The 8189-nt window shown below is 41.2% G+C and overlaps 1 long non-coding RNA gene across 1 annotated transcript in view; it reads left to right on the top strand.

Annotated features, from left to right (window-relative positions):
* The window catches only part of LOC146754108 (uncharacterized), an 8855-nt gene extending 884 nt beyond the window's left edge, over positions 1-7971 (top strand). Inside the window, exon 2 of the long non-coding RNA XR_014939290.1 lies at positions 1708-7971. This is a non-coding gene — a long non-coding RNA (uncharacterized LOC146754108). The remainder of the gene's footprint in view (positions 1-1707) is intronic.
* The last annotated feature ends 218 nt before the right edge of the window (positions 7972-8189 follow it).

Here is an 8189-nt window from a genome sequence, read left to right on the forward strand (position 1 = left end):
TCTTAATCTCAGAATCATTTGATTTTAATGCCATGGCAATAGAGCTAAAACTAGAGAGCATGTACATGACATGTGGGAATACTAGATTTTTTTTAAAATTTTAGGTAATATGCTGAATCGAGAGCTGTGACTGGAAGACAGTCTGTAGATCACTGTGGTTGTCTAGCAGAACAGATGGAGCTCTTTCAAAATGATGAATCCGCTAATATGTGCAATCAGTGCTTTTAATGACCAGCCAGCAGTTTTTGCAGTACAGATGAAATTCTGTAGATCCTACTCTCTATTCCCTCCCCTCCTTCCTCTCCCCTTCTCTCCCCTTCCCTCCCTTTCCTTCCCTCCGCTCCCTTCCCCTTTCGTCCCCTCCCCTTCCCTCTCCTGTTCTCCTCTCCCTTTCCCTCCCCTCCCGTCCCCTCCCCTTTCTTTTCTTTTTCCAGTGTCAGAAAGTAAAATTGGTTTCCTAATATTTTTAAGCATAGAAGATATTCCATGTGCTTTGCTTTAGTAAGATTTTGCAGTAAACGCATATTTTATCATTTTTCTTTGTACGTGCATCCTGAATTTTATGTTGCGAGCTTTCAGAAGTCTCTGAAAGTGACTTTCCAGTAATGCTTCAGTGTTCTAAGGCATTTAGTTTCTAAAGTCAATTTAGTTCAAGCTCAGTTTTCTGTCAGGTTTGCCTGGTAGCGATTCAGATTTTATTTAAGTAGGTGTAAATAACCGAAGTGCATCCAAGCTGGGGTGCTGTTTACATACTGGAAAAATTTACTTTCTGAATTGTGCCAATTGGTAGTACCATAGAGTGAATTGACATGAGAAATAAATTTATTTCAGTGAGACATTTGATCTAAAATATGGATTTTTACTGAAAAATCAGGCAGCCTTCCTTTTTTTTTTAATTTCAAAAGTAGAATAATAAAAATCCCAGTGATTCATCAATTTATGTAGGATGCAGCTTACAAAAATAGCAACATAACTGGTACCTTTACTAGGTTGTGAAATATAATACCCTCAATTGGTTTCTTGCTCTGCAGTTCTGCCTTAAGGATAAAATATGATGTGTTTGTAGACAGGTATTTTTGTCATCCTTTTAAGTGCTTGTCCCTATGGAAGCATGCTTTCTGCAAGGATAAGAGAGGAAGGAACACAAACTTCAGAGCAATATTTTGCAACGTTGCAGACTGTATTGAATATAAAATAAAGTGTAAGGAATGGCTTTACTGATTATTTGCCTCCCTGTAGAAGCGTAAGCTCCATACCACACATGGGAAGCAGGAGCATTGCTTCTGCCAGTGCTCTGCATTGTTGACAGTCAGTAGCGCTTAGACCTGAAGACACTAAGGGCAGTAAAAGTAGAGCATTGTATGCTCTGAGAAAAAGAACCAGCCTTAAGAAGAAAATTACATCAGCTGCTATATTATCAGACATCTGCAAGGTCGCAAGAGCAAAGATTTCTATTAACATGTCTTGGCTACAAAGCACAAATTATTTCTGAAACCAAGTCTAGCAAGATTTGTGTATTTTCTAGTTGCAAAGAGTGATTATGACTAGATAATTAGTTCTACGATCATAAACTACCCTTAAAAAAAAACCATAACAAAATCTTACCTACACAATGTTAAGAGCTCCCCCAGATCTATCCTTGTTTATCTAATTCAAATATTCAGTGGTTTTATGCTTTTATTTGTTGTTTGCTGTTATGCCTTATAGTTTGAACCCAAAATTTTCACATCGGTACCAGAATCCATGCTCCTACCGTGCCATTACTGTGGGTACTACTGTGTTCCTTGGAATCAAAAGGCAGCAGAAGAGGTGGAGGTATCACATACAGTTCTAACAGTCTGTCTCCAAAATATGGAATGTCCTGTTAGCCCAGGAGCCAGCTGGTGAGTAGAGTCTCTTACTGTGTTTTGTACCCCAACTACTCTTGTTAGAACATTGTCTTAGTCTTTCTGTAGATGTCATTTCAAGGCCTTTGTGTTTGGAAGAATGCTCAGATGCAAGAGCTCATCTTAGGCTGTGCTGGAAGTACCCATGGAGCAGTTAATGAGAAAGGTGAACCACTGATTATTAAGAGCTTGATGAGCTAAGACTTGAGGCAACAGGCACAGCTACCATGTAGACCTCGCCATGTCTGCCCTGCCAGCTCATCATTCTGACATTGGAATCACTTACCTGACTGCAGAAAGTCTTGATGTGATGTCCAAGGGTTCAAAGGCAAATGTCTGTTCATAAAAGTATTCTGGAAAGTTGAAAAAAAAATTGGATGGGGGTGATTCAGGGCAGATCTAAATATTCATCCAGTGAAGTTGCTGGAATTACATCAAGGCTCATCTTGGCACAGAACTTAGTGAAGCCTGTTAGTTATAAGAACAACAGTGGTTAGAGAGGGAGTGCCAAATTCTGCCCAGTCAGTGGGCAGGAAAAAATCATTTAGGGTTTGCGGCCTTCAATTCCAGTTGACCTGAATCTCATTAAACAGCACAGTTTCTAATTATAATGTGTTGTTTTTTTCTAAGTCACTTCTCTTTTCCTGTGCACGGGGAAATAAGTCTTACTGCAATTCATCTCGTAGACGGATGGAGCAACTGAATCCCTCTCTCCCTTCTGAAAATAAGTGGTCTGGGACAAATGTTGTCTTTGCTTGTGCCAATTAGCTGACCTGTTATCAAACCTTTACCAGCACAACTAAAGCAGTTTAAGAGGTTAAGGTTGCAACATGGAAAACCGCATGAAAGGCTCTCTCAGCAAGTTCCTATTTGTTTAGTGCTAAATACCATTTGTTCACTTAAATGAGTGGAAATTGTAATTTCTGTGGAAAAAAGAAAAGGACCTGTTTTGTCCATGTAATGGACATTTTAAACATGTTTAATAGATTGATACAGTAACTAAAAATATTCCAAAATAGCCATCAAAGTGACAGGCAGGATTGTCCTTGTTGCAGAAAGGAACAAATCTGTTTGAAGATTCACAATCGTGGTGTGTATGTCTTAGTGTGAAGAAGCACGTACTGACTACTGTTAGTGAGCTCTGGAGGCTTTTGGTTTTGAAAGCTGAGCTTCTCCAATCATTCTTGGGAATCAAGGGTCTAAATTGAAGCCACTAGGCACAAGACTTCTGGTAGTTTGACGTAAGCAGTGTTGTTTGCTTGCTAGTCATTTGAGAGGTCTTTCATAAAGCTTTTATCTAAATCACGTAATGGGCAATTGAGAAGTCTAATGGGCATGTTGGGAAATATAGCATGAGGTGGTACATATGTACTGAGAAAGAAACTTCAGTGTTGCCTTACACAGAGGTGATCATAGAGGATTGTAGTCTTCCCTCAAGTGTTTTCAAGCTACTCTGAACCTTTTAGTCTCTTAAGGAGAAGATTTTTCTGCATGCAAAGGATTAACTTTTGTGGTAGAGGTTTTGGTTTCGTAGCCTGCATTTTACCAGTTGGTTGTACATTAGCCATCTGCAATAGTCAAGGACTTTCTCCATACCTCAACCATTCTTTTTCCATTTCACTACTTGCAAGTGTCTTTCTGTGTTCTTCATGCTGGGCTGTTTCACCTTAGAGTAGCAAATATAGTGTGACCAGTTCTGTTTTGGTTTTGTCTGGAAATTGAGCATTAAAACACAGAGTTTCTGTCTGTCAGAGAAAATTAAGGGCCTCATGTATAGTTCTCTGTTGAGGAAGATGTGGCTGTGGCTCATGAGGTAGTGATACAATGCTCTTTAGAGTTTGATGTCTGTCATTTTGTGAGGATACTGACTTCCTTAAACAGGAAATGCAGGCTATAAAAACCAGTAGCTAAAAATAAGCTCCCCCTCTTTTTTTTTTCTTTTTTTTTTTCCCCTTTTCTTTCTTTCTTTTTTAATGCAAAGATTTCCCCATGTTTGATCTTTCATCATAAAGGAATCAAATTTGGAAAACAGTGATTACCGACAAGACTGTGGAGAGTACTGCTTAGTGTGTGCACTGCCATGACATGAGTCCTCCATTCCTAGGAAAGTCCAGGCAAACCAGACGGAGGAGGATTCGGTCTTTTAGTTGCCTGTTGTTTAGTACCCAGATGGTCTCTTTAGTTTCTGTGTGTTTAGTGTGTGGGGGGAGGAGAGTATTTAATTGGATGAGCTAAAATGGCACTGATTCTTTTTTAGCCCAGTGTGAAAATGCTGTTTTATGCACCTGTTTGTCCTGCCGAACTAGAGAATAACATGTATTTCTGGCATGCTTGCCACATTGGCAGTCTCCCTGTGCTATCTCGCTGTTCACTCTGCGTTACTTACAATACATCCAGGCTATCTGGTACCAGCAGCAATCCTGAGTCTCTGTTTTGTATGGATGGGAAATTAAATGAAAGACATTTCTAACATTTGGACTGATGCTAGAGAAGTGCAGCTGCATTGATAGCACTGAGATGAAGTCTGAGATTTGGGAACTGCTGTGTTTAGGGGCTGAATTTGCCAGTAATTTTGCAGGTTTTGCCTTTGTTGCTGTTCAAGTGTGTGCCTACGGGTGAGCATGTTCAACAGATTGGCTCTGCAGCACAGGGATGGGAGGGGAGCCCAAACCCAACACGGCTGCTAACCACAGGCCTGAGCTTTTCTTCAGGTGCTGCAGGTGGGTGAAATGCCATTCGTGGCTGGCTGGTCACTGGCTGATAGCCATGGCTTCCATCTTTCCGAGCAGTGTGTGCATCCTGCAAGGGCATGCTGCAGCCAAGCCAGACACAGGGGTCACAGCAGCTAGATAAAGTGCTTTGTTTTGTTTTTTTTCTGGCACAACTATGCAGCCTGATAAAATATGGACATAGATAGTCATGTTTCCTCTTTTGCTCATGCTAAATATAGATGATGGTAACAATTAAGGCTATAGGGTGAGCCCTGTATAGGTTTGTATTACACAGAGATCAGTGATTTTCCCTACTGCCTCTGTGATGGGTCACCTGGTTCCTTCCATGAGCTTGAGTGACTCTTGCCTCTCTGGCTTTGTGTGAAGCAAACGCTCTCTTAGGCAGCTCTTGACAAGTAAAAATGTCTGCAGAAAGCCAGGAATACTGGTGGCTTTTCTGTGTGCAAGAACTGTGAGGAATTAAAGAGCTTTTAACTGCTATGCTGTGAGGTTGTGATTAAGTTCAGAAGTGACAGCGTGTTGGAATTCAGCTATAAAACATGTTCTTCAGCTTGTTTAGTGGATCTTCGGTGTCTGGATTTTCAAGACAGCGGTGATCTTCAGCATGATGCATTTATTGCATGGATCAGGTGTGCAAGGCCACTGGTCTCTGGAAGGTGCCATTCCATAAGATTAAGAACATTTGGCTTTTTTGAGTTTGTTTGTTTGCTTCCAAGAATGCTTGTGTTATCAACTAGGCTGGTGGCAGCTCCCATGAAGACCTCAGGAATCTCTGATGTGACAACCTGGTGTAAGACTGGACAAGTCTTACTGGTTTGGGCTCTGGATGACCAAGATATGGGAGCACACAACTTAGTCTCTGTGCATGTGGAGTCGATCTGATGTCAAAGGAGCTCTTACTTGCACCAAAGACTTTACTAAAAAGAGTACCTGGGTGCACAGTGGAGCTCACAGCTGCTTGTGCCTGGAGCTGCCTGGAGCAAGGCTGTCTGCCCAAACTGTGCAATGATCGGGGGCCTCAATCCCTGTCTGCCTGCGGAGATGGAAGATGTCCTCAGAAGTAAACATGAGGCATATATGAGGAAGGCTGGTGAGAGAACAGCTTTCTTAAATAGAGAAGCTTTTCTTTTAATTTCCTTCGTTTTCTTTTCTCTCTCTCTCTCTTTCTCTTCTATTTATTTTTTTTTTTATTTTTTTATTTTTTTTAACAGCTTAAAATAAAAAGCAGAATGCTAGTGAAAAATAAAACTTAGACAAATTGCTTCTTGGCAGCTCTGTTCCACTAGCTGTTGTTTTGCAAATGTATCAAAGAGTGTTTAAAAAAAAAAGCTCCTATTTAAAGGTATCCTTTGTAAGCTTCTGATAAAGGAGTTTTTCAGACCACTGCTTGTTTAGCAAATAGCTCATTATAGGCCTGCTGCAGAAATGTGCAGGGGGAGGATTAGGGAGGCTTCCAGCTTAGGAGAAGCTCCCATTGCAGCAACATCAATACCTGCCTAAGAACTGGGTACCCTGAAAGGGCAGTTGTTTTCAGGATTTGGAAAATAAATTGTAAGTAGCTGCAACAGGAGAGCAGTGAAAGAAAAGAGTGATGTCACAGCCTGAAAACAAATTCTTCTTTTGATTTAGGAAATGGATTAAAGACTGAGATTATACAATTTATTTATGTACACACGCACACTTTTCATAGTCCTGGTATAGAAACAGATGAATTGAGTCTCTGCCAAGTGCCATATGTTTACAGCCGAATTATAAAATGCTTTAAAATAGGGGTTTATAGTGCAAACACACTGACACATCCTTGAATATGTTGATGCCAAGAGTCACCACCATTAAAAATCCCACAGAGGTTTTAAAAGATTTCTCTTGTTCTGGAAGAGGATATTCTGGCTCCTGCCTGATGCTTGTCATTTATGTTATTCAAACCATTTGAATCTTCAATGGCTTCTAGTAGCCCTGGGTTATATCTAACACTTAAGATGGTGCCAATATGTAGCAAAATAAGGTTTGTCTAAAAGCTTTTCCAGTTGCTATTATAACAGATAATTTTACCTGTGTGTACACAATACAGCACTTAACGACATTCCAGCTTCTTCCCCATTTTTTATTTTTCTGAAATAAAAAGATATATATATTTTTTTATTGTATACTAACCAAAATCATCAAATTCATGCTTCTATTATCATTCCTTCCAGGGGAAGCTGCCTTTCTTCAGTATCTTAATTCTTAGTTATTTTCCTGTGGATTTTAATAGGCTTTTGACTCTGCTATGGGCAACAGTAGAAAAAATACTCTGCAGGTCATTGAACTTAATGCAGTGACATTTGGTCATCAGCCTCGGCACTTGGGTAATATCCTTGCTTTAGAGCAGGAGACATAGAAGACTGCTACTTATGTGGAAATGTCCTACCTTGCCCTTCCTTAGACATGGCCTCTCCTGGTCATTGCTATGATGGGGCCAAGAAGTGCGTGATGTTACGCTGGGAACAGCAGCCCATCCCACCAAGCAGTGACCTACTGATGAAGCCAAACATCTGGAAAACATTCCTTCCCCACCTTTTAATTAATTTGTGTTTTTAACTCAGAAGTTAAAGAGCAGTGTGATGTGCTGTGGGTTTTTTTGGGTCTGTTTGCTGTTCATTTCCACCACAGAACAAAATGTCCTCCAGCTGCTGGTCCTCCTGGAACATGCCAAGAATCAGCTTTGGTCAGAGAAAAACCTCCTGCCCTTGTGAATTATGTTGGTAGAAAAAGGTACTTCCTGTATGATGTCAAATGTGCAGCATGTCTGAAGAGGTTTGGAAGTGAGTATGTTGCAGGGCCAGACTCTAGGGCTGTGTTTGCACAGTCCTTTGGAAAGGAGCCAGGTTTCTTAGGGTGCAACACTGAAGTGGGTGCTGACAGCAAAATGCTGGAAAATCCCAGTGAATGAGAAGAGAAGATGACTCGTGTGATGTGTGTGGGTGACCAGAACGTCCTTGAGGTCTTCTGAGCTGTGGTGACTGTTGGTTGTTACAGCTGGGGGAGAAAACAGCAGTCTGATGGCATCAGGTGCCTTTTTCCTCTACTAGAGACACAGTATTGTGTAATTTTTGCCATATCTTGAGCAAAATACTTATGCAAACATCCTGCCTGCTTCAGCCCTTCACCACAGTGAATGGTGGCAGGGAAATGATGGCAGAGGAGGGGATGTGAGAAGCTGCAGCCTGGTATAGATTGTAAGCCTGACAGCTCTGTCCAGGCAAAGCAGGGGCTCCACTGTGATGTTTCAGTCCATTTTCTGAGATGACAAGCAACAGGATGGGAGGATATGGCCTCAAGTTGCATAACAAGCAGATTGGATTGGCAATCAGGAAGAATTTCTCCGTGGAGATGGTAGCCAAGCACTAGAACAGGCTATCCAGAGCAGTGATGGAGTGCCCATCCCTGGAAGTGCTTAAGAGATGTGTGAGCATAGCACTAACAGGTATGGTTAAATGGTGAGACCCAATACATTGTGGTGGTGCTTGGGTTCAGTGATCTTAAAAGTCTTTTCCAACACAGGTGATTCTCCGATTCTGTGATTTCTGCT

Source organism: Coturnix japonica, chromosome Z (assembly GCF_054131305.1).
Source record: "Coturnix japonica strain WE chromosome Z, WE-NBRP24, whole genome shotgun sequence".
In the NCBI taxonomy this organism is placed as follows: domain Eukaryota; kingdom Metazoa; phylum Chordata; class Aves; order Galliformes; family Phasianidae; genus Coturnix; species Coturnix japonica.